At 37.6% G+C, this 27,284-nt stretch overlaps 1 long non-coding RNA gene across 2 annotated transcripts in view; it reads right to left on the minus strand.

Annotated features, from left to right (window-relative positions):
- The window catches only part of LOC109495733, a 58,049-nt gene that overhangs the window by 20,502 nt on the left and 10,263 nt on the right, over positions 1-27,284 (minus strand). The window contains exon 3 of one of the 2 annotated variants that reach the window (XR_006591642.1): positions 22,605-22,914. The exons of the other annotated variant lie outside the window; for it this stretch is intronic. This is a non-coding gene — a long non-coding RNA (uncharacterized LOC109495733). Of the gene's footprint in view, positions 1-22,604; positions 22,915-27,284 lie in introns of those variants that run through there. 2 annotated transcript variants of the gene reach the window in all.

Here is a 27,284-nt window from a genome sequence, read left to right on the forward strand (position 1 = left end):
AAATTATTTTAAGGGTTAGGAAAATAGGTTAAAACATTAAACTTGTTCTTGGTGCTTACAACTTCCTTTACTGAGATGTTGTTAGCATTATTTTGTTTGTTGACTGAGATTTGTATAGACTATTGTAATCATAAATTCAATAATTTTTATATAAAGAGATATTAACCAGCTCCAAATAATGCCTTTAATTGACCCCCTGCAGCATTTATTGTTGGAATACTTACTTTTGAGCTACTCTCATTTTGACTTTCATTATCATTTAAATTCATTTGTATTCAAGTTACAACCCAAACAGAATGTACAGTCTGAAGGTGTATACAGGAGTCTGTAACTTCTTGGAAACCTGGAGACACCTTACATAGTGTGGGTACTCCTGGTACTACTAGTCAGTGATATTGCCTACTGTTTACCCAGCATGCACTAGGCATCAGGGGCTTTGTAGCAGTTTTCTTGTTAATAGTGTGTGTTCAGATTTATTATGTGTTATGAAGTGTAAGTGAAATGATCAAGAATAGAGTTTAAAAAATGCTAATATTCTTTACTATAAAATGAATATGACTCTAAATCTCTATTTTATAATGTGTGGCAGCCTATTTTTTTCTTTTTCATCTCCAGATATCCTCATGGACCCCAGGGTTACCTACTTAGTCTGATGAGGTTGTCCCAAATTTCTAACTCCTAAAGATTGGGAGTGGGTCGAATGGTATCATTTTGAGCACTATTACACATGTTGCTGCTCTGGGAGTCCCTTCTGAAGCCTTGGTGGTCTGGGCAGATGGAACAAATCCCTTTCACTAACATTGCTGCCAACCCACACAACCTACCCTGCTCCTCAGGGGCTGAATCAGGGCTAAAAGTCATCAGCTGTAATCTGTGCTCAGAATCTGTGCTCTCTTACTAGTTTCCCATAAAAAGGAGGACAATCTTGCTGTAAGACTTCAACGCCCAGCCCAGTAATCCACAGGATATTACCCAAGGTCTTGCCCCGCTGGCAACTACACCAGAAATAGCCTTTCATGGTAGGTTTTGTTTATCTCTCTCTGGTGATCCTACATTAGAGGTAGAAATATTTACTGCATCTCCTTACCATCAACTGAGACCTGGAAAAGTTGGCTCTCCCTAGGCTTTTTTATCCCAGTGTTTGGAAGAACTCAGCTTATTTGTAACTTTTCCTTTGTAAAGGGTCTGAAAAACAGAGAATGCTCGCTGATGGTCATCTTTCAGATTTAACCAGTTTGTTAGGGTAAGAGCTTAGTTCACTGCACATGTGTCTTGTTTAATATTCCACAAGACCAAGGAACTAACTAGAAGTACAAAGTGAAGATCTACCAAGCTCATCCTGGCTTATTAACATCCTGGTAACTGTTAATAAGCCTTGATTTTAAAGCAGAATAATATGTCTGCGACAAATACTAAAGTGGATAGGACATCAGGACAACAGTGACGAACCTGGACCAGCCAGGCAAACTAGGATGTGAACTTATTCTGAGAAAGGTCTTGATCCCAACCAGAAAAGAGAAAAAAGGTCAATATTGCTGAAATGTATTGAGCAATGAGAGAGAGCTGCATAGGATGAGATCATGTAGGTAGAGATGAGACAGTGCAGGGGCTTCTAGGCCATGGTGAACATTTTCTATTTTGTTTTAGGTGTGATGAAAAGTCATCAGGAGATTTTCACCAGGAAAGACACATGATATGATTTGCATTTTTATTTAAATTTTTTTTTTATTTTAGAGAGAAAGTGTGGGTGGGGAAGAGGCACTAAGGGAGAGGGAGAGAGAGAATCTCAAGCAGGCTTCATGCTCAGAACGGAGCCCGATGTCGGGCTTAAGCCCAGCACCCTGGGATCATGACCTCAACTAAAACTCAAGAGTCAGATGCTCAGTGGACTGAGCCACCCAGGCATCCCCTGATTTGCATTTTTAAAGGTCCATTCTTGTTTTTTATGGAGTATAGAATATTTGGTGCAAGAATGATAGATGGACAAACAGGAGGAGATTTTAATAGCATGCGTGAAAGACATTGATGGCTTGGACCACTATGATAAAGAATGGAAAGAAATGGTTAGAGTAGGATATGTTTTTAAAGTTAAGACTTCTGATGAGTTTAATTTGGGATATGAGAAAAAAAAAGAAGAAAACTAACTATTAGGCTTCCGGCTTGAGCAACTGGGTAGGCTGTATATCATGTATTAATAAGGGGAACATGGTAGAAGAACCTATATGGAGGAAAATCAAGAGTTCAGGTTTGAACATGTTAAGATGGAAATGAATGCCTTTTAGACAGAGAGTTGAGGGGAGAGGTCAGAGGTGGAAATAGATATTTGTAAGAATGAAGTGCATGAGGTGGTATTTAAAGATGTGAATGAGGGGCGCCTGGGTGGCGCAGTCGGTTAAGCGTCCGACTTCAGCCAGGTCACGATCTCGTGGTCCGTGAGTTCGAGCCCCGCGTCGGGCTCTGGGCTGATGGCTCGGAGCCTGGAGCCTGTTTCCGATTCTGTGTCTCCCTCTCTCTCTGCCCCTCCCCCGTTCATGCTCTGTCTCTCTCTGTCCCAAAAATAAATAAAAACATTGACGGAAAAAAAAAAATTTAAAGATGTGAATGAGCTGAGAAATAGCAGCTGGTTAGCCAGGAAGAACAGCAGACAACGTGGTGCCACAAAAGGAGAAGATGTTTCAAGGAGAAGGGGTTGTAAAATAGCTGAGTGCTTGAGATAAGGGAAAAGAAGTGACATCAGTTAGGACGTGTTGGGGTTTTGGTGATCTTGCTTAGCACAGTTCCTGTAGAATGGTGGTGACAAACTCCAGTTAGATCAGATTGATGAGAAGCTAGGAAGCAAGGAAATGGAGAGAATGACTTTAGACATCAATCTGGAGAATTATTTCTGGGGAAAGAAGCAAAAAAAAAAAGGGGGGGGGAGGAGTTGTAGCTGCAAGGAGATGTGATCATGGGAACGTAATTCTCTCTCTTCCTCTCCTTATCCATTTGTCTGTCTGTCCGTCCATCCATCCATCCATCCATCCATCCATCCATCCATTATTTATAATTATCAATTTGAGAGAGGAGGAGGTTATTGTATGCCTTAAGTCCTTGAAAAGATGTGATCCAAAGCACAAGTGGAGAAGCATACAGGTGCAGGAATATCTCATCTATTAGAAGGAGAGGCACAAAGGTAGACTTTACAGGTAGAAGTGGTATATTTGATGGTCTTAGAAAGATGAGGAAATTCCCATCTCAGTCCTTGCTTGTACTTGCTTAATGAAGTATGGATCAGATGATAATGAGAGACGTGGGCAGGGGCATTGCAGATTTGAAGGAAGAAAGAAGGTGTGAAATAGTAATTTGGGAAAATGGGAAAACAAATAGTCCAAGGAAGTATAGTGAAATATTCACCAGTGTTTAGTGCCCATTTGGGACTGGAAGTCACGAATTGTAGCTGGATTGTGTAACAATTTTCTTCAGCCACATTCAGCTGTTTTAGAGTTAGACACAGAACAGGCAGACTGCTATAGCCAAAAGGGTCAGAATCTTGCCAAGTACTACAGAGGGAGGAAGGTGTAAAAGAGGGGTGGACACTTCAAGGGGGTGGGCAGTGGGATCGGTTTACCACAGCGGAGGCAGAATATTCTAGAACTGACATTATTTAGAATTGCCAGCAGAGAGTGATAATAAACAGCAGATGGGCTTTTTAGTTTGCTTTCTTATTATTTTAAAATTCTCTTTAGGCAGTGTATCCCTTTGTATCTTATCACTGTCACTGCAAACCTTCTCAGGGCCACCACAAGAGAGTTAAGGATAATTACAAAGGATGAAAAGAAGGATTATGTTATTATATTATTATTATAAAGACCCTTTTCACAAATGGCCAACATTCATGGGTTCTGGGGATTAAGACATGGGCATGTCATTTTTCGGGGATACCTTTCAATTTATCACATTTTATTTATTCACATATCCATTGAAATGCTACCTCCTCAGATGAAATTTTTTCTATTTTATCTTCTTCATACCCTTGTACCTGAAATTTTCTTTTTTTAATGTTTATTTATTTATTTTGAGAGAGAGAGAGAGCAAGAGAGAAAGAAAGCACGAGTGAGTGGGTAAGGGAAGAGCAGAGAGGGAGGAAGAGAGAGAGAATCCCAAGCAGGCTCCATGTCATCAGCACAGAGCTCGATGCAGGGCTTGATCTCACAAACGTGAAATCATGACCTGAGACAAAATCAAGAGTTGGATGCTTAACCAACTGAGCCACCCAGGTACCTCTGTACCTGAAGTTTTCTTAATAACTTGCTAATGTGTTCTTGATTCCCATTTAAAAAAAATGTATCTCTGTGGTAAGGGGCTCTGCCGTATTTATTGCTGTATTCAGGTTGATAGTCTCATAATACATACTGATAAAAGCTTTATCACTTGTTTCTAGCTGGTTGGTATTTATTCTAGTTGTCTATGTAATGTTGTACTAGTGGCTAGATATTTTAAATATCATTCCTGAATTCTAGGAGTATCCTACCTAGTTTTTAGGACAGTGGCTGACTCACAGTAGACTTTCAATAAATAATTGTGTTAGGAGATGGTACAGATCAACACAGATGAAGATAGAGATTAATGCAGAGGCCATGTCCCAGGGAGATTTCTATGGCATGAAAGGAGTTTGGACTTTATCCTGAAAAATGATTGAGATTCATCCCACCATTTTAAGTAGGAAAATAATAGAATTGTATCTGCATTTAAAACACAAAATTCAAAAGAATTACCATTAGATATTTTAGAAAAGGAATTACAGTTAGATATTTTAGAACCTCTGTTGAACCCCTGAAGTGATATTCAGAGGGATGGAAAGGTGCAGAGAAATATGCCTTTTTCTATTGAGGTAGGTAAATGCAAATCAACTACACAAACCAAACTTTTCTTCATTTCTCAAGAAATACTCCCATCACTTCGTGTGTGCATGCAATGTATGGGTGTGTGTGTGTGTGTGTGTGTGTGTGTGTGTGTGTGTGTGTGTGTTTATGTGTGCATGCATGCATTTGACTATGTTTTTAATGTAATTTATTGTCAAATTGGCTAACATACAGCGTGTAAGTGTGCTCTTGGTTTTTGGGGTAGATTTCCGTGGTTCATCGCTTACATACAACACCCAGTGCTCATCCCAACAAGTGTCTTTCTCAATACCCATCACCCATTTTCCCCTCTCCCCCACCCCCCTGACTCTAGCTAATTTCATGGGGGAAAAATATCATCATCCATTGGTTTGATATTGGGGTATATCTCACAGTCTGAAGAGTAAGTGGTCAACTAGATTATGGAAAGGTAAAGATTGGGGGCAGCTCAAAGCCTTAGCAACAAAGGCTTATGGACATTTTCTACAGAATGTGGCCATTATTGGGACTTTGGTGCCAATGATCTCCAGTCTTTGTGTCTTTCAATCTAAATTTTGTAATGGTTTAGGCTGGGGTTTTCCTTAAATCTTTTTTTATCTTGGCTTTGACCTGTAGTGGATGTAGAAGCTGCTGATATTTTGAAATATATATTCTTCTTGTCTCATAGAAATATTTTTTTAGCTGGATGTCTGAATTTACAAAATAAAGACTATATTCCCTAACCCCTCCTGCATAGATGAGGCCTTGTTTCTAAGTTTTAATCAACAAGATGTAAGCAGAAATGCATGTGGTGGTTGTTAGGAACTTTCTTCAGTTAATAGCTCCTTTTTGGACACTTCCTGGAATGGAGATATGGAGGCTGGAGATCTATTGGACATCTTGGACCATAAGGATGACAGCCACACACCAGGGATGGCACTGAAGAACTGAAGGGAATCTGATTTAATGAAGACTTTGGTAGAGCTGCCATACTGAACTCTACCTGTAGGCTTTTATGTGAGATATATGTATATTTATATTCACACATATATATGAGTATATTCATATATTTAATATATATAAAGTCTCACTTAAGCTGTTGTTTTTTGGATACTGTTACTCATAAATATATCTAATTATAACTCCTATATAAGGATTTATTATAGTTTACAGTACACTTAGAGTTTCCTTTGTCTTTCAAGGGCAGTTAAACTTTTAAAAATTATTTTATAATTGTTTTTAAAGTTTCATTTTAATTCCAGTAGAGTTAACATACAGTGTTATATTAGTCGCAGATGTATAACCTTTTGGATTTGCTATAGGATGCAGAGATTGTAACATTTGCTCTGCCTTCTTGATATGGAAGCCCTTTGCTTATCTGTACACTTTTTCTTATTAATTATAAGAACTCTTTACATATTAAGAAAATTTGTTTTTTGTTTATCACATTACTAATATTTCCCAGTATTTGCTTTTTGCATGTTTTCTTATTGTTTAATTTTTTTCTTTTATATAGTTGCTTTACTATTTAAATACTCTTATTTATTGGTTTCTTCCTTCTTACAACTTTGAGATTTATGTCATTCTCCAAAAGCCCTTTTCCACACGTAGATGATAGAAATGTTTGTTCATATTTTTTCTCTGGTACATTTATAGTTTTATGTAAAAATTTAAATCTTTAATCCACTTGGAATTCACTTTTATATAAGGAACAAGATAGTTACAGCTTTCTTCTGCTAAATGACTAGCCAATTATCCCTATATCATTTATTGAATAAATACCATTTATTGAATAAAATTAGGGGTCTTGGGATTGACACATATGGAAATAGCAAAATAGGAACTTATTCTTTACCTATTAAAGCTTAAAATGTCTTTTAAAATTAATTCATTATATAACATATAAAGCTTTACGATACTGGTCCGATAAACACTGTGGGGATACAGAGGAAGGCATAATTGACTTCCTGAGGAAATCCTTGAAGCCTTTTGTGATGGTTTAAAAATATGTCTATAGGGGCACCTGGGTGGCTCAGTGATTAAGCATCCGACTTCAGCTCAAGTCATTATTTCACTCATGGTTTGTGAGTTTGAGCCCTGTGTTGGACTCTCTGTTGACAGCTCAGAGCCTGGAGACTACTTTAAATTCTGTGTCTCTTTTTCTCTCTGCCCCTCCTCTGCTCAAGCTCTGTCTCTCTGTCTCTTTCTCTCTCTCTCTCAAAAATAAATATACAAAAATTAAGATAAAAATATGTCTATAAATTCTTGGACAGTCCTTCATGCAAAACATGGAAGTTTTTTTTTGAGTGTTATCAGGACTTAGTGAAATATTTCCAATGAATAGAATGTGGCAGAATAGATAGTATCTCTCATAAAAGATACTGTAGTTTCCTCCTTGCTCTTTCTCTCTCTGATTTCTCACTCTAGGCCAGCTGTCATTAGGACACTTTAGCAGCCTTATGGAGAGGTTTGTGTTATGAGGAACTGAGGTATCCTGCCAACAGTCAACAAGGAGCTTGTGCCAATAGCCATGTGAGTGAACCATCTTGGAAGTGGATTCTCCAGCCCGGTCAAGACTTCAGATCATTACAGCCCAGCCAACATCCTGACTGCATGAAATTCAAAATGTTCAAAAATCTAATGGATTCAATGGGAGAATACTGTAGAATGCTATACACAGTGGGGGACTGCATGAATTGAGATTAAAGCTTATGAAAGGTCTTTTGCAAAACAAAGGAAGGAAGTTTAGCTTTTGTCTTTATGGTTGTGCAGAAGGAACAACAGGGTTTAATTTAGTATGACCCAATGATATTTGTTTTGGAGAGCAATACATCTTAAGGTATAGCTGGATAGGTAGACATTCTGAAAATAATGCTCTCATGAGAGGTGATGAGTTGGATTTACTGCTCCAGTAGTAGATAGAGGAAAAGTATAATTTAAGATGTTTTTGGAGTGGAATCAATAGGATTTGAAGCCCGAGAGTCAAATTACACAATTGAATCAAATACAATTGGTTACATATTTCTGACAGCTATTGATACTATACAGCATGTGATAGGCATGTATTAATTTACTTCAATGAAGGATGAAATTTGTGAAGAAAAGAAAATGGGGGAGATACAAAACATTATACTTAGACAATACTATTAAATTCTACCTTCGCATGAAAACTCCAGGAAGCCATCAGCAAGAGATTTTCAGCATAATCCCGCCAGTGCTATTCAGTATCGGGAGACATTCTGTTACCCAGAATGTGAGAGTCAAGTGAGAAAGTTGGAACAAGTTGTTCTGCTCTGAGATAACAAAAGTGTGGAGAATGCTTGGGAAACATTTGGTTCAGTACCAGTCAGGAACATTGAGACTGTTCTGTTGGTTATTTTGTTTGTATTTGTTCTCTCAGGAGCCCCCCTTTAAAAACTCTTCCAAAAAGAAATGTGTTTCTCTTCATTTCAGGAGTTCTAAATGGGGGATTGTTTGGGGCTGGAGAAGGATCACTGAGGCCCCTAAACATTCACCCCTCCTCCCCATGCCCCACTAGGCCCTAAGCCTCTTAGAGCACATCAGCTCTGGAGGGGAGAGGGATAGGGATGTGAGCTGGTTTGAAAATTCTCCCTTGGTGATTGTGGTGTCTGGGTGGCTCAGTCAGTTGAGCATCTGACTTCAGCTTAGGTCATGATCTCACGGCTGGTGAGTTGGAGCCCTGTGTTGGGCTCTGTGCTGACAGCTCATAGCCTGGAGCCTGCTTTGGATTCTGCGTTTCTCTCTCTCTCTCTCTCTCTCTCTCTCTCTCTCTCTACCTCCCCGCTTGAGCTCTCTCTCTCTCTCTCTCTCAAAAATAAATAAACATTTTTTAAAAATTAAAAGGAAAAAGAAAATTCTCCCTTGGTGATTTTAATATGCTTTTTTTTGCCTTCTACTATCCCACCCGTCACTCCATCTTGAAAATCACTGTTCTAATGCAAACAGTTACGCACAGGTTTCCCATGCTGAAAAAGGTATGCAATTAAAATCTTGAGGAATTCGTGCTGTGAGAAGGTGCCAAACTGGAAAACGTCATCTTATGTATATAAGCATCACAGATTTTCCTGGGGCCTTAGCGCTGTTTTAAATAGGCTTTATATTTCTTTAGGAATACATCAAGGCGTTGGGAAAGCACACATATTTTTGGTTGTTCTGGGAGACCTCAGTGTGCTTCCCTTACAACCACTTAGGCTTCACTGAGGCGGTGCAGAACTGAATGACTTGGATTCCGAACATACTGACTCGTGCAGCTAAGTGAGACATATTAGTAATTAACTTATGTGTTTGCATTCACAGATAGCCCAATAGTTTTAGCCCAGCTGGAGAGTTATGCCAACATTTTTTCTTGTTCTGTTGATTGTACTTGATAAGGTTCTGCTTTATCCACATTTCTTCTTGAAACTAATTATGTTACTTTTAATACGCAAATCTAAGACACTATTATCTAACCACACACACACACACACACACACACACACACACACACACACCCCAACTGATTTCTGGTACTTCTTGTATGTAGTGGTCTCAAATGAGCAAATGACATTGAGGTTTTCTCAATATGACTAATAGAAAAAGCGTAGATACAATTAATCAATTCTCTTTCTGTTTTGTTTTATTTTGTTTCCTGTAGATGCACATTGCCAGTGTCTCTTTTACATTCAATGGATTTAAATACTAGTTTGTGATGTGTTATCTTTTAAGACCCCAATCTTTCATACCATGCTTTCTATAATGCAGTGAATGAGAGGTCTTAAGAATACACTTAAGAATACCCTTGTCTAACTCAGCAAAGAGTTTGTTTAAATAACAATATGCAAAGCTTACATAGAAATAAGTACCTTTGCGGTAGATGGGTTGAAATGTGGAATTCAAAGAGACAAAGATTGAAGGTGCTGTGTTGGTCGGGGGGGGGGGGGGGGGGGGGAGGGGCCAGCGGTGGTGGTAGGCTATGCCTCAATACAAACCAACCCAGAAATCTCAATGTGCATCCTTCAGGATGCCTAGTGGGTTTTGGGGGCAGCTCACCTTAAGCGATGACTCAAGACTCCATCTTGACTGTGATCTCAGCACTGGTTTTCCATATTCACTGAGGCAAGGGATGAAAACCTGTGCAGTATTCCTCTGGGGAGTTTTTCTGCCTCAGCCTGGAAGTGACACACATTAATTCTGCTCACAATTTGTGGCCAGAACTTGTAATATAGCACACCTATCTCTAGCAGGACTGGAATCATGAAGACGTACATGGAGATTAGGTGAGAATTGCACATCTGTGCCACAGATGTTATATCATTATGGCTGTGATAAAAGTATAAAGTAATGGAATCTTTGTGGAGTCAAAACTTTGTTGTATTTTGTTGATTTTGCTTTTGTCTTTATATACGATTTTTTAAATAGTATGGTACGGTCACATGTGTGGGTCACACAAACAGTGAATGCTCCCTGGGTAAAGGTGCTGGTTGTTTTATGACCTTTAATCCTCCTAAGATCTCACATCTGTTGGAATTTTTATATTTTTTTGACTTCTGGTTGTCTTGCATCCAGGTAATTGATATATTTTTAAATGATATGTACACCTATATACTGTGACATGGCATCTAAAACATAGCAGAATACTTACTAGCATTTTCAGATAACTTTATCCTAAAAAAGAAAAGCATTTTTAATCTGGTAGAAAGAGGTAACTTTTTCAAAGTCACAGAAAGTAAGAGGGAGATTATTGAAATTGAAAGTATTTTGATTCCCCCCTTTTTCCTGCCAGCTACAGTCCTGTTGTTTTTTTTGTTGTTTGTTTTTGTTTTTGTTTTTGCTCCTCTTCTCAACAAATTCCAAAAAACTTCATCTGTGGTCATCATCTCCAATGTTTCTCTCCTTACCTTTCATATTGTCTTAAATCCACTACAATTTTTATCCTTGCCACTCCTCCAAAACTGATTTACTCAACATTTCCAATAGTCCAGTGGTTGAATCCACTCATCATTTCTCAGTCCTCATGTTGCTTTACCTAACTGCAGAGTATAATACAAGTGATTAGTCTCTTCTCCTTGAAATATTTTATTTTCCTTAGTGTCTAGGACATGAGCTTTCTTGATGTATTCATACCTCATGGCCATAATTTCTCAGGTTTGTTTATCACTTTTCTCTCCAACCTGTTAGCCTCAGAATGTGTCTTTAATCTCTACTCACTCCTTTCCTTTAGTGATACCTTTGAACACATGCTATCAATTCCCAAATATTTATCTCCCTCCCAAACCTCTTTCTAGACTTTTATGTCCAACTTCCTACCCAACATCTTCTTTGAAGTGTCTAAAAGGCATCTTATATCAAATACAGTCAATACTAAGCAGCACCTCCAAACCCTCATCTCCTCCCAGAAAAATCTTTATCTCTACTGATGGCAACTCTATCCTTGCAATTGCTCACACCAAAAATTTGGCACCATTCTTGATGCCTGTCTCCCGACTCTTCAGCTAGCAAGTAACTGCTGAGACTCAAATCCAGTTCTCTCCAGCACTAAAGCCTGTGCCAAACATTGAAAACTCACCTTCAGTCTAGCTTGAATATTAGCCTAAAAATGAGTCATCTGGTCAACCACTAGAGTATATGTATATGCAAACCACTAGAACATATATCTATGTGTATCTATATAAGTATATAGATACATATACAAGTATTCCAAAGATTTTCTGAGATGACTGAGTTGTAACTCGAAATTATTATATTGTCCTTAATACATCACACTTCACAGCTGGTAAAAGAAATCTGTTCTGAAGTTTTGTGAGCACACTGACATAAGGACATTTTATCAAAGATTTACTAGGGCCTTCTTTCTTCTCTGTCTTTAGGTAAAGTCACCAGGCACAAAACATTGCCCAGAATTCAGATGAGCAGATTTTCCATGCTCTTTTTATTTTTTTAAAAAGTTTATTTATTTATTTTGAGAGTGAGAAAGAGAGCACATGGGTGGGGGAAAGGCAGAGAGAGAGAGAGAGAGAGAGAGAGAGAGAGAGAGAGAGAGAGAGAGAAAGAGAGAATCTCAAGCAGGCTTGAACCCATGAACTGTGAGATCATGACCTGAGCTGAAATCAAGAGTCAGATGCTTAACCAATTGAGCCACCCAGGCACCCCTGATTTTCCAATGCTCTTACCAGAAGTAACAGCCAAAGACATCCTCTTATCTTCCTTATTCTGACCTCATCTTTTTTCACGTTGTTTTCCAAGTTTGGCATTTGTCAACAGATTTATGAAACCGCGGGAAGACACCAATGACCCCATTCCATTCTTTCTTGCCTCTGGAATTCTTGAACACAAGCATTATCAGATTGTCTCAAAGATGTTATCTGTCTAAATTGTTTTGGTTCTTTGCCCTCAATGTTTTTATTACACATACTCTACATGATGTCAGGACCTATCATTTTCAGAAAAGGGCTTGGAGAAGCCACTTACTTTACTGAGCATAAACATCATGTACAAGAATTATAATGGGTCAGTTCCTTTAATGGAGACTACTTCCAGAATGTTTAATGGCTTCCCCAAAGTTTTTGCAGTTTTCTGGTTTTAAATCCCAATATTTAGCCTCCCCTTTAGGTTTTGGGGAGAGAATGGCCTATATCTTTTAGGGATGGCAGCAGGATATTGGGAGAATAAGTTTAATGAACAGTCATTTTCATGACTCAGGATTATTTTTATATAATGTATTGCAAAGACTGGAAATATTCATGTTATGATTTTTTTTAAAACATCTAACAATTTCTCCTTAGCTCCTTCTTTAGCATGTTTTGAATTTGCTCATTCACCTTCCTTGTTCTGGGAACAATACTCTGTTAAGGCAACAGTGGGTGGTTGCTGTTCCTTACTTTCCTATATAAGGAAGGAATCCAATCCAACAATCCCTTAGAGCTACTGCAAAATGAAAACCAATCATAAGAACCTGTATCTGCACACTCTCTTCTTAAATTCTCCCATCACACTGCCTACTCTCGTGGTCACTCCCAGCTACTTACAGTATCTAAAACGTGGGATAAACTCCTACCAACAACTTGGGTTAAGAAAGGAACTAGCCCAACTTTTTTAGGGTACATTTGTCACACATTAAGTCTGTAGGCCACCAGAACTGCTAAATAATCTGTGACTGTCCAACCAGCCCCTAAACTTTCTTCAATCCTCCATAGGACCAAATTCAAAATTGTGGAGCATTGCTTCCTGTTTTGGGTCTCATAACTTTCCATTGTCCTCACTTCCATCCTCATCAAGGTCCTTACTGGAAGCATCTCTCTCATTCATTCCTCTCCCTCAGCTTGCTTTCACATGCTGCCCACACTGCAGTGTGGAGTCAGGCAGAGAACTTGCTCCGAACCAGTTAGGTGAAGCTGTTAGAAGCTATAGGCCATAGAGAGGCCATTAGCTACCTCTCATATTCCTCATTCTGTGTCTTTAAACACTCAAAAATCCAACAATCCTGTTAGACAGAAGGCATCTTTCCTGTCCCACAATCTCCTTTTCTATTTTTCTTTATGTCACATTTCTGAGACAGACAGTCATTGAGAGCTCCCCTTTAGTATATCTTTGCACTTCAGTTCATTATATACTAAGATACTTTTGATCCTTGTGTTTCGTGTTTTTTTTTTTTAAAGTAGGCTTCACACCCAGTGCAGAACCTAATGTGTGGCTCAAACTCATGATAAGACCTGAGCCCAGATCAAGAGTCAGACGCTCAACTGATTCAGCCACCCAAGTGCTCCAGCTCCTCGTGTTTTAAATTGGCTTGATAAGTACAAGTTCTAAAGATAATGAAGAGAATAGAAGAAAGTTTCAGTTAATCAATGGTCTAAGAACGACAGAGATTCCATTTTATAAAACATAGCAACATGAAGAGAATTCCTAAAGAAAAGTAATTTAGAAAATTGAATAGAATAGACAGTCTAAATTAATATCATGAATAACAAATAAAGTTTAGAACTTGATGAAAGGTCTCTCGATACCACATCCCTTAGAATGTGGGACCCAAAGTCTATGGGAGGAAGGTCAGTTCAAATTTGCAATTTTAAGCCCCCAAGTGCTTTTTATCTTGGCGTTCAACATTGTTAGACAACTCTCATCGCTGAAGTACTCTTGATGAAGAATGTAGGTGACAAACAGGTTGTAGGCACTGTATGGATCTCACTCAGATCTTTGGCCACTATAGCACAAGCATATAGCACTAATTTAGCATAGTGTTTGGCATAGTAGGGGCTCAGTAAGTATTACCTAATATTAATTTTTAATGTATGTATAGCTCATACCATCTCCTATCCATAGTCATTAGCTGAGGAAACATAAAAATGATTTAGATAGCTTTTAAAGATATTTTGAATATGCCATATGTTAAGAAGTAAGCTGATTAAAGTGATCTTAAAAGTTCCTCTTTGATGAGACTAATGTATTTATGCAAAAAGATGATTGGATGTCTGGCCTCAGCTTCAAGAGTAGTTCATATAATTTACTGAAAATTGTAATGGTGTTTGGCAGTGTACCATAAATGGTCAATTCATAAATTTAAACTGATGATTAGGAAAACCACATTGAAAATATTACTAAAGCTTACACAACGTGGATGTTGTTCTATGAAGCCTTTGGCTGCAGTGTGAACATACATTTATCTTGCTCAAAGGAAAGTACTGAAGACAAGCTTACCTTACAAACTGATTTGGTTTAAAATGTTTGCTCTCTGTGAAGAAATTCTTGTATAATTCTCCTTAAATCTTATTCTATTTATATACATTTTTGTTTACGTTTTGCTGAGGGAACTAGAACTTGTTTTCTTGAGGAAAAAAGTCATTAATACTAGTCATCAGAATGTGACTACAAACCTTTATATTAAAACACAGAGTATAATCTTTAGCATTTAGTACAAAATTGCTTTTGCAGTGGTTCCCACTTTCAAAATAAAGGGGAGAGAAGCTTTGTCACCAGGATAGCCTTCCAGCTTAGGTGTCATTCTCTTTTTCTTTTGGACAAAGGAATGACAATACAAGAAAAAGACCCAGAGAACCATTTACTATATCAACATTGGAGTGAAAGAAGTTTTCTATTACAGGTCCATATTATAATTAAAAGTAGGCTCTGGAAGTCAATGCTTGCTTTCTGAAAAGGCAAACAAAAATGTTCCTGGTGCCCTGCCCAATATTCAGAGTCTGGCAATGATCCTTCAGTGTAGCAGCCCAAGATCTCAAGGGTATGACAGGTGCCAGGCCACACTCTTCTTGGCTGAATAGGTATTGGAGTTGGTTAGAGTAGTACCTATTACCACACCAGGAGATAAGAGGCAGGAAGGAAATTACAAATATGCGGAGATTTCCAAGCAATTGGAAGTAGCCAACATGCTCTTAAGCTTTGTTTCTAAAGTCCAATAGCACCTGGTATTAGCATAATTTTTATTGTACAGAAAATAGTTCTTCACATGATTACACAAATTATATAACCATGAGATGAAGGCAACATTACTATCATTGTTGTATAGGTATGAAAACTGAGACCCAAGTTAATTTTGCAAAGATCTAGCTGCTCTAGGATTTGAACATATCCTTTTGAGGTATAATTAACATAAAGTAAAACATTGTATCTTGAGGATAAGCCTTGTAACTTTTTACAAATGTAAATTTTAATCATTGTAACTACCACCAAGATCAAGGGATAGAAAATTTCTAATACCAGGGCACCTGGGTGGCTCAGTGGGTTGTGTCTGACTCTTGATTTTGGCTCAGGTCATGATCTCACAGTTTTGTGAGTTCAAGCCCTGCGTCAGGCTCTGCACTAATAGTATTGAGCCTTCTTGGGATTCTCTATCTCCCTCTCTCTTTGTCCCTCCCCCAATCACACACTCTCTCTCTCAAAATAAATAAACTTGTAAAAAAAAAAAAAAGAAAATCTCCAACACCTTAAAAGCAATAAAAACTGAGTTCATTTGCCACAAGGAGGACATCTGCAATGAAAAGATAAAGGATAATCATTTATTTGGGTTTAAAGACAATTATTTCTGTGCACAGCTTCCATTGTATTATATGTTAACAGAGTTTGTGCGATAAACTTTGCAAGCCAATTTTAAGTTTGAGATTTTTTTGTTCTCATCTCCTTAGCCCTTAAATAGTTTATGGAATATTTGGAAGAAGTTGAAGCAGAAATGTGGTGTTAGATGGTCAGAGGATAGAGAGTTATTGAAAGACATTCATTGAGCTGCTTTTGTTTAGAACAAGTTTTTTTTTTTTTTTTTTTTTTGGCCAAAATATTTTGAGAGAGCCAATTTGATCAATATGAGTAGTTTTTAAATTGTACCTTTGTGTGATATGACCAGAGGTCTGAGGATGTTGAAATTAAAAAAAAAAAACCTGAGAAAAATGAATAGTACTAATTTGTTCAAAGAAATGCAGGTATTCAGAGAAAAATTGACTGTGTGGATAGACCACATAGATGCTAATAGAAAGCTGAATTTTCTTCCATTGCGTGAATGTTCTGATTCCAATGGAACAGTAGATTTTGAAGAATTTCAGAGCTTTCCAGTGGAAACAAAGCCATAGTTTTAGAGATGAGTCACAGGACTGGGGTATCAATTATTTTCAAGGTTTTGCAGGTATATTTCTTGAGCTAACCTTAGAAGTTGTCTCAGTTATCAAGTACTTATTCTTCCAAGAGAGGAGGGACAGTGAATTTTTGAATTCCTAGAATTTAAAAGTTCTGAAATGAGTGTATTAATCTGAGAATATCCTTATGCTTTTTGAACATATGACCAAACTGTAGAAATCAGTCCACATGGCTTTCATACTCCCTTTCATGGAATTTCTAAAATCAAAGTGAAAGCTAATGCAACTCATGTAAATCTTGAGACATGAATGAGATATTCTCAAGTAGAACTCATTTTTTCTACCTCCCCAATCTGCTCTCAGGTTTCAAAAATATTTTAGTCTATTAATGTTTTTATTAAACTGTGAAGAGTATTGGTTTTATAACTGTGTGCTTTTGTAAGCACAAGTTTGATTAAACTTTTAGAACCCTCTTGCATTATTTCTAATAAGTGAAAATATCCAAAATGCCAAGTGGTTTTGATTGTGTATCTCGCTGTAGAAAACATTTGTCTGCAGTGAATAACTGAGATAAATTTACTTTATAAATTTGATACAATTTAAGTCAGCAAACATTATACAATTCCTTGTCTTCAGCGTATGCTGTTGTAAGTAAGAAATGCTACTGAAGGGGACGCCTGGGTGGCTCAGTAGGTTAGGCATCCTACTTCAGATCAGGTCATGATCTCACGGTCTTTGAGTTTGAGCCCTGCATTGGGAGCCTGGAGCATGCTTCAGATTCTGTGTTTCATTCTCTCTCTGCCCCTCCCCGCTTGTGCTCTGTCTCTTTCTCTCTCAAAAATAAATAAATAAAATTAAAAAAAAGAAGAAATGCCACTGAAGATCTTCGAGGAGGGTTCTGCCTTTGAGTCACCTTCAAATGAATAGATCAACATTTATAAATGAAACATGAGTATAATGCTCTGGGTTAGGGAAAACATCCTGTATCCTGTAACTTGAGGATTAACTTTGAGTAACACAAGGGCAATATGAAATTGGAACAAAGCTAGATCAGGAGTGAATCACTCACTTCTGCAGCTGTAGTCAGTGAGCAGAGAAGATAACTTTCTAAATGAATAATAGATACTGCACAGCTCAATCTCAAAGGTAACAATGAGTATGAATGAGTTTGGAGGTGAATCCAAATTTTCATTCTACTCAAGCACAGTGGCATAGCTGCTTCTGAAATGGAGTTTATTTATTTATTTATTTATTTATTTATTTATTTATTTATTTATTTATGTGTTTATATATGTGCATGTATATATTTCTTGTACTTGAAGACCTACAAACAACGAATATTGTATTTTATTTACTATAAAATTCCTCCAAATATAAATGCTAGGAATTTTTATTTAGACTTCTTTGTTAATTTTTAAAGGCAATTTTCTATGAATCCTAGGATAAGTTGGTCACTATTGAATCCTTTAAAAATCTACCCCATTTCCTTGAGTAGTTTGTTAGAATTCTACATTAGTTCATTCATTCTATAAATGTTTACTGAGTGAACACTTACTATGTGTTTGAATCTATGACATGTGCTAGAATTGCAATGACAAGCCAGGTAAATTTCATCCTGGCAGTTACAGAATTTGGAGTTTGACGTGGTGAGATTTGACGTGCTGCTCTGAGAAATGCTGTAGGTTTCAAGGGATGCCTCAGGGCAACCGGTAAAAGTGAGCAGGGTGGGAGGAGGGGGACTGAAGTTTCTGGCTCATCTTTTCTCCAAACTCCAATCAGTTGCCCTTTCTCTGTTTCATCCACTGAGCTGCCTTTGGAAGATTTCAGCTGCATAAAAGATCCTGATGCTAGGCCAGTTTACCATTCACAATCTAATTAGTCCAGCTGCTGTCATCAAGTCCTCCTTTCCCACTCTCTTCAATTTTTTCACTTACTTGCTCAGTAGACATTAGACATCGGGGTTGTGCTGAATGTTACATTGGATTATCAATCATAATGGTTGCACTCAGGATGTTTTTAATCTAGCACTATTTAATACTGATTTCAACTGTTTTAAGACTAGGGCTACTGGGATGACCTCTTACAGCTATTCTGTGAAACCTCTTCCCAAATTCCCGCGCGACTGAAGTTCAATGCACGCTCATGGGCTGGTAGAGAGACATTTAGGAATGATAGTTGCTGTGTGCTCAAGGAAAGCATGGACTATTTTCACCTTGCCAGTCAGTGGCACTTAACCTTTGTTGCATAGCACCACCTGTTCACACACAAGGCGTGGCAGTGATTTGCTGAGATTTGGGCCATCAAGATGAAGAACTAAAGTAAGCTTCCAGGGATGAACAATTCCTTCTGTATTAATTGCAACTCTGCCCCTTTCCCAACATTCACTGTAGCAGGTCATTGTGTCACTAGGCAGCCGGACTGAGAACTGCTGATCCGCATCAGCTCACACAGTGATTTGTTTCCTGCCCTTGGCTGCTGAGTAAATGGTTGTGGATCCAAACAGAATAAGAACAGCGGTGTTTCCTGTATGGACCACTAAGCTGTGTTTAGAGGTCCTAACGTAGAGGAATTGGTGATGTTGACCCTTTACCTAGTGCTTGATTGGGTAGTAAGTAGGGCTAGAATTCCTTTATCCTCATGCAGGGCTGACCTTACTGGTAGAATGACTATGTCATATGAATGAATGGATTTGAAAACATTCTGCTAGAAAGTATCTCTTCCTAAGGACCCTTCTGGTTTTTACAGTCAGCAGCTAACTTCTTTTTCTAATGGTTAAAGCAGGTTGTCTGAAAACATACCCGTTAAAATATAGATCCCTTAGTCCCTGTGCCCTTCCAAGATGTAACTTATCATACATTTGTATCTTAGAGATATTATTTAATTCATCAGATTCACTTCAGTTAATTTACATGGATTTGAGTAACTAGGACTGATTAAAAGAAAGATGTAGAAACATGTTTTCTGAGTACAAGCCTGCTACATTAAAGATCTAGGATACTGTAAAAGGCAGCCTTGTTCTTTCAGGAGGCTGACACATGGGATTGGAGGTATTAAAAAAAAAAACAAACAAAACAAACCTAAAAACCTGATCCCTAAATAATTTTCTCTATCGTTTGTGGCCATTTCTAACTTTTGGTTTTATAATTCCCATCTGTAAAACACTGGTCACTGAAGTTGAGGGCTGTTTCCATTGGTAAAAGATGATAAAATCTTTCATATATCTATGTTTATTGTTTTGTTTTTATTATTTTTTTTTAAGTAGGCTTCACACCCAGAGCAGAGCCCACTGTGGGGCTTGAACTCACGACCCTGAGATCAAGACCCGAGCTGAGATCAAGAGTCAGATGCTTACTGAATCACCCACACGCCCCCATACATCTATATTCAGATATGCTTTGATATCACGTTTTTAGGGTGGTCCTGAACCATATCTATACTGAAGGAAAAGAAAATAATGAATGCAGGTCAGAGAGAATCCATGAGAATTCTCCACGCTTGCCACTAAACTTTTATTCTAGGATAATAAAGGAATTTCCACCAAGACCAAAATCACTCATTTATCTAAGTATGTTATCTATATAAGAACATACATGCCATGATTTAATATTTTTTAGTTAACCACAGACAAAAATAATTAGTTTATATCTGAAATGAAATACATGGAAACCTGTATTAGGTTTTGGATTCAAAATTTTTAAGAGTCCCTGAATTTTAAAACTAAAAACTGTTTTTTAATTTATTTATTATTTTTTTTTTAAATTTTTTTTTTTCTTCAACGTTTATTTATTTTGGGGACAGAGAGAGACAGAGCATGAACGGGGAGGGGCAGAGAGAGGGAGACACAGAATCGGAAACAGGCTCCAGGCTCTGAGCCATCAGCCCAGAGCCCGATGCGGGGCTCGAACTCACGGACCGCGAGATCGTGACCTGGCTGAAGTCGGACGCTTAACCGACTGCGCCACCCAGGCGCCCCTTTTTTTTTTTTTAATTTATTTTTATTTTTTATGTTTGAGAAGACATAAAATATCTAAGAATCTTTGGTATGCCCTAAAATCACTTTGGGTTAAGTGTTATGAAACTTAATTTGGTATGCTTATCTAATAATGAGATCTGATGAATAGCTGACTTGCCAGAGTGATGTAATACTGAAGACATTTTTTTTTCAAGACCAGACACACAGTTGACTCGTTAAGCAATTTCTGTTTACCATTGTATTATCCTCTTCTTAGACCACAGTAGGCCAGATATGTTAAACATCTTAGGTAAAAATAGATTAATTATCCCATTTTTACATTAAAAGCCAAAGAGCCCTGTACATCTATCTGAAAATGAAATGTGATAGGGTGGAGACATACATATGAAGCGTACTTTAGAAAATCTACATATGCTTTTAAATGAATCAGTTACTCCAATTACCATGTTGGATATTATTTTTGAAAGTGTGTTGTCAAGGGGCACCTGGGTGGCTCAGTTGGTTGAGCATCCTACTTTGGCTCAGGTCATGATCTCATGATCTCACAGTTCATGAGATCGAGCGCCCCCCCCCCCCCCCCCCCCCCCCCCCCCCCCCCGTCAGGCTCTGTGCCAACAGCTCAGAGCCTGGAGCCTGCTTCAGATTCTGTGTCTCCCTCTCTCTGCCTCTGTCCCACTCATGCTCTGTCTCTGTCTCTCAGAAAATGAATAAACGTTAAAAAAAAATTTTAGAAAGTTTGCTGTCAAAAGCTAAACTCCATAAATTTATGTGAATTTTTTTTTCAACGTTTTTTTATTTATTTTTGGGACAGAGAGAGACAGAGCATGAACGGGGGAGGGGCAGAGAGAGAGGGAGACACAGAATCGGAAACAGGCTCCAGGCTCCGAGCCATCAGCCCAGAGCCTGAGGCGGGGCTCGAACTCACAGACCGCGAGATCGTGACCTGGCTGAAGTCGGACGCTTAACCGACTGCGCCACCCAGGCGCCCCTGAATATTTTTGATAATATGCAGTCAGCAACCTCTAATTACTCCCTGTTATCTATGAAGTGCAGATTATTTTGCCTCTTATTCAAAGTGCCTCATAATTTGGCCTCTGCTTCCTTTTCCAATATTACATCCTAATAAACCTCAACCTAACCTAAACCTAAAATAATAAACCTAAACCTTCTACTCTAGTTAGACTGGTTTGGCAAATATGATGTTCTATCCTTCGTCCCTTGGTCCACTCCACCAGACTGCAATACTACCCCAGTCTTCTCTGCCGATTCAGATCCTAACCATCTTTCAGTCCTAGCTGGAGTCCTCCCTCATGCTTGAAGTTCCTTTTTATCTGCTCTGTTCTTATCTGCTCTGTTCATAGCACTTCTGCTGCATTTCCAAGTCCTTAGGATCTTGTCTGTATTGGTCATTTGACACCTAATGACAATAGACAACATTTACTCAGTGCTTATTAAGTGCTGAGCATTGTGCTAAGAGCATTATCTTATTTAATCCTCAAACCTCATGGGAAAGGTACTGTTCTTATCCTCATTTTGCAGATGAGGAAACATCCCAGAGAATTAAAAAAAATGTTTTAAATGTATATTTATTTTTGTGTGAGAGAGACAGAGTGCAAGTGGGGAGGGGCAGAGAGAGAGGGAGACACAGAATTTGAAGCAGGCTCCTGGCTCTGAGCTGTCAGCACAGAGCCCCATGTGGGGCTCAAACTCACGGACCGTGAGATCATGACCTGAGCAAAGTCGGACGCTTAACCGACTGAACTACCCAGGTATCCCTACATCCCAGAGAATTTGGATGAAGGTCACCAGCTGAAATTGGTGAAACCTGGATTCAAATGCACATTCTTATTCACTAAATAATATTACTTTACATTAATAATTGGCCTTTCATCCATTTTAATCCCCCTCATTGTAAATTCTTTTGGAATTTTGGAGTGTTGCAATGCATATTTTCAATCTTTCTGACACTTCCCTTCTTCTGCACATGGTTTCTAGCATAATGCTTTGTATTTGGTTGAATCTCAATAAATATTCGTTCATTGAAGAGAAACATATAAGGACTACTTTTACCATGGATTTATATTTTGTTTTCTCATATTTTTTTGAAAAGTGTACTTTTTTCTGTAATAAGAAATGACTTATTGAACCACCTCAGTGATATGAGATTTTCAGTCAATGAGTGCCTTAAAAATGTTATCAAATGTTTTACCTCAGAAATATCGAGATATTCTCGACTCTGGGGCACTTTATTGATGTTGCCATATGATATAGACTTAGAATGTATACAATAAATTTTAGGCAAAATTCTCTTCACGGCAAAGTATGTTTACCTTATCATAGGCCAGTGAATGTTTGTTGAAAAAAATTAAACTGTTTCCATGGAGAATTAGCATCTTCACAAGAGAAAAAAGTTTCCATGGAGTCTCCAATATCTTGAATATTTTTCTCGGACTCTATGGTCATGATTTGATCACTGTAGTGTTGGGACAGAGGAAGGAGTCTGAAACTGAAGGTGATAAGAAAGAAGAAATGAATATTAAAGATGTTCATATACTACAAGTTCATTGTGTTTTTTCATAAAAAGAAAATAAATGTCTAGTTTTTGTTTGATAGAAAAAAAAGAAAAAAAGATGAATGAATAAGACCTGAAACCATAGCGGTGCATCTCTGCCAAAGATATTGAAAATGGGGATAATGTCTGTGTACATCACTATTTTTAGTGTCAATTGCCAAATAAAACCTTGATGTCTTGTTTACTTCGTCTCTTTACAACCTCTTACTATTCATCATTACTGTAGGAACAAAATGTTGTATTTATCTGAAAGTTAAAATGGACATTATCTGTGGTATCACTGAAATATTCTATAATTCCATGTCAGCATTTCATCACGCATGATTAAGCTTATCTTATTTCCCCAGAGGCCAGTGTGGCCTCTTGTGTTCCAGGGTAACTATCAACAAAAAGTTATAAACAATAGCACAGAACATTGCCCTGGCAGATAAAATACTCTTCCCTCATGAGTCTGATTTCTAAACTGATTCACCTTGGGGCTTGACTATGAATTGGGTGGGTGGGGAGAACTTTTGCCAAAATGCCTTTCCAAATTAAATGAATACATTAGGCTATTTAGGAGGGTCAGAGAGGTGGGGGAGAGGGGAGGAGAAAGAATTAATTTATAAAAACTATCTTAGCAAGATTATTTATACATACACAAACATGATTAATTATTTAATTTCAGCTCTTGAGTTAAAACATTACAGACTCTTAAAGACTCTCATATAACACTTTGCATTGAAAATGCTTTATGGGGGCACCTGGGTGGCTCAGTCAGTTCGAGCCCTCTTTTGGGCTCTGTGCTGTTAGCGTGGAGCCTGCTTGGGATTCTCTTTCTCCTTCTCTGCCCCTCTCTGGCTTGCACTTTCTCTCTCTCTCTCTCTCTCTCTAAATAAACATTTTTTAAAAAATAAAATGGTTTCTAGGTAGTACTACATTATTTGTGGATGTGCCATTAATTCACACATGGACTACTAACTCTATTCTAATGCCAGAAATTCTTGTTGGATTACTTCCAGGTGGTATGCATCATTGTAAGTAATTATATAAGTAAAAACTAGCTTATCATCTGGATAGTGGAGAAAATCATATTTATATTTATATTTATATTCACTGAGATTGGTCAAGCTCCTAACTTCATCTCTCCTACCCTTAACCATCTCCATTTTCACCATCAGATAGAAAATCTTGATTGTTAGTCTTGCTGGAATGACTAGAAACTTTCTCATTTGAGGACACCAGAGGAAATCCTTACTCGACGATGACAATGCCACCCAACTTCCCTTTGAAAGACATTATGATAAAGCAAAAATTCAGAATTCATAAATAAAATGAAATCTGATACATGTTCTTGCTCAAATGCTCTCCTTTTTAAAATGACATTTTAAAATAATATTCCCTTAGATAGCTCCTCAAAGCTGCTTTTTGAAAAAGAGGATCCACAGATGTTCAACGAATTCTGTTTTCATTTCCACTGACATGCCGTCTGGGAGTAGAAATGGTGTGCCATAATGACTGGCTGTTTCTTAATTCTTGTAGAAGAATGACTTTTCAGATTATCAATACATTTTTCCATTCTTTGAACTAGAGTGACATACATAAGGATTAAATTAATAATTTTCTGTAATTGCTTTTGTTTTAGACAATCATTTCAAGCGTTTTTGCTAAATATATTTACCACAGTGTTTTTTTTTTTTTTAAATTTGCATTCTCCTTTTATGAAATTCCACTGCAGGGTAATTCAACAAATGTGTGCCTGTTAAAGGGTTGTGACTGTGGGCAGAGTCGTACATTTTAGCTTTGGTATAAATGGTTTTGCTATATTTGGTAAGAAAGATGTAAAAAGAACCTTGGACTTTCCCTCATATGATACAGAAAAGAAATGAAAAGTTTAAAAAAATTTAAAAAGAAAACCATCCAAACGGACTTAGTTACTGAGTCAGAGGCTGTCAGGGTTTCAGAGCAGTGAGAGCTCAGTCACACAAGATACCTTGTCTGTGAGGTTAGGCAGTGTCCTTCTCACTTCAAAGCTGATGAAAGTCAAGTGACCCAACAGGTAGGCTGGGAGGAGAGTTGTGTTAAGACTTCATCTGGTGCTTTTATATACTTCATTCTAGACTCTGCTGTCATTTCTTTTCCCGTGAGTTACGCAAACAAAACTTTAGATCAATGTGAAAGACTTTGAATTTCTACATTTCTGGCAGTTGAGGTAATCCTTGAGAAAAATGTTAATCAAAGTGCGAGAGTTTGTGATATCACTAATCAAAGAATAGTAATGAGAGTATATAGGGTATAGGTAGAAAGATATTATTTTGTATAATAGATTTATTACAGCTGAGTTGGCTATAAAATATATTTCTATGAAGCCAACCAGTAGGATTTCCCTACTGATTTCTGTTTTTAAGTGAGTGAAATATTTTCACTTATAACATCTCTTGAAATGTAATGAGATAAGAACTGAGCATCTGGTAACATGTTGGTGACAGAGTGGCTAATGTGACTTTTGTTTACCAGAGCACTAGTTGAAATTTTCTCTGTGGGGTACTGTAGTTCCAATTTAGCAGTTTATTTTGTTGCGGCACAATGTTCCAGTATCTCATTTCAACCATCAACTGCTTCTCTGTTCTTCTTTTCCGTCTCATTTTGTTTATATTACATTTCAGAAATAGAATTCTCAAGATTTTCTTCTTTGACCACGAGTAGAGTGACAAATAGGCCCAAAGCAAAATCAGATTTTACCAGTAGGTCCTGTGTTGGTCAGGCTAATGACTAACAGAGTGGCACCCACATGGTGTGTTTGAAGACGATACTGAGAAATACTCTTTGCTCAGAAAAGAGATCTCACTCACTATTCTGTCATAGTGTCTACATCCCAGAAGTGAGATTTTATTTCTTTGAATCTGGAAGGACCTTTAACTTGTAGTCTGTTCTTGCTGTGGTTCAAGTGCAGTTACTCCTGGAATGAACTCTTGTTTGTTTTTTATTTTACCAATATCAACAACTCTTACCTGGTGGAGATGAATTGAGACTAAGACATTCTAGGAAAGGGGAGGTAATTGGCTTGAAGGACTATTTTCATGATTCTTTTATGAATATTGCAATTGAAGGTTTTTAATTATATTTTTTTGGATGATGGGGGGAAAAAAAGCACCCTGGAGGGCTTATAGTTGTTTTTTTAACATGTAGTGAGATATATTTTTTTAAGCAATTACTTTTGCAAGAATGAGATATGATATGTGGCAGGAAATAAAATGGAATTGGTCAAAATAATTTCAGCCAACTCACAGTTTAAGGTCTTCCCCATTTTATTGCTTTTTAAATGTCATGTCATAAAACCAAAGGTTAGAGGTACTCTACGTGGAGTAAATGCTCTAATTAATCTGATTTGGATTTATAGTAAGTGTTGACTAGGGTTGATTTCTTCCGAGGATTTCCTGCTTTGATTTTGTGGTGGAGCCTACTGGGTCAAGAAGCTTAACTAACACTTTTCCAGTGTGTTATAATTCTTTGTATTTCTCTTACTAGTTTCCTTAGTCATTTCCTTGTTGGAAATGAAAAGCATTTGGCAATCATGGAAATAATCTGTCTGATCACAATCTGCCTCATGGGCTCAGGTAGAATGAAGGAAAAAGTGACTATGTCATTTTGGGGACTCCACCGATGAAAATTGTTGCTATGTGTACATTAAGAAAATAGTTACCTGAAACAGATTACTCACCTGGGGGAGCCTTTAAACTTATCTGAAGAGTCTATTCTAGGAGATCCAAAATTTAGCAATTGCCTTAAGTTGTCACTTAAGTTGCCACTTCCCTAGTTCTTGATTTACATAGACTACTACCTCTTGGAAAAGTTGATTTCAGTGGTTTCCCCACCTAAAATGAGCTTTCTCAAAAGTGACTGGAGTTTATTTTTTAAATAAAATTGTTGAGTTTACATGACAATAATAATTTTTCAATTCTACTGTCACTTGTAGAATGAGTCATGACTAATAGTGGAATTTAAGTATCCAACTGAAAAGTCATGTGTGAAATTCTGGCTAAAAAACAGGTTTCCAAAGAAATGCTATAGTGGTAATGGTGATGATCGGGATAGTGCTTGTGTTTGGAAAAACTATATGCAAAAGCAACATTTAAATAATTGACATTTTTGTATACACTTAATTTAAAAAAGAGTTTTCAGATATTATAAAAGTTTATCATTTGGATTTAAAATAAAAACTATTTTCAGGGGACCTGGGTGGCTCAGTTGGTTAAGTGCCTGACTCTTGGTCTCAGATGAGGTCTTGGTCTCAGGGCTATGAGTTCAAGCCCCACATTGGGCTT

This window comes from Felis catus, chromosome F1, assembly GCF_018350175.1.
Source record: "Felis catus isolate Fca126 chromosome F1, F.catus_Fca126_mat1.0, whole genome shotgun sequence".
Taxonomy (NCBI): Eukaryota; Metazoa; Chordata; class Mammalia; order Carnivora; family Felidae; genus Felis; species Felis catus.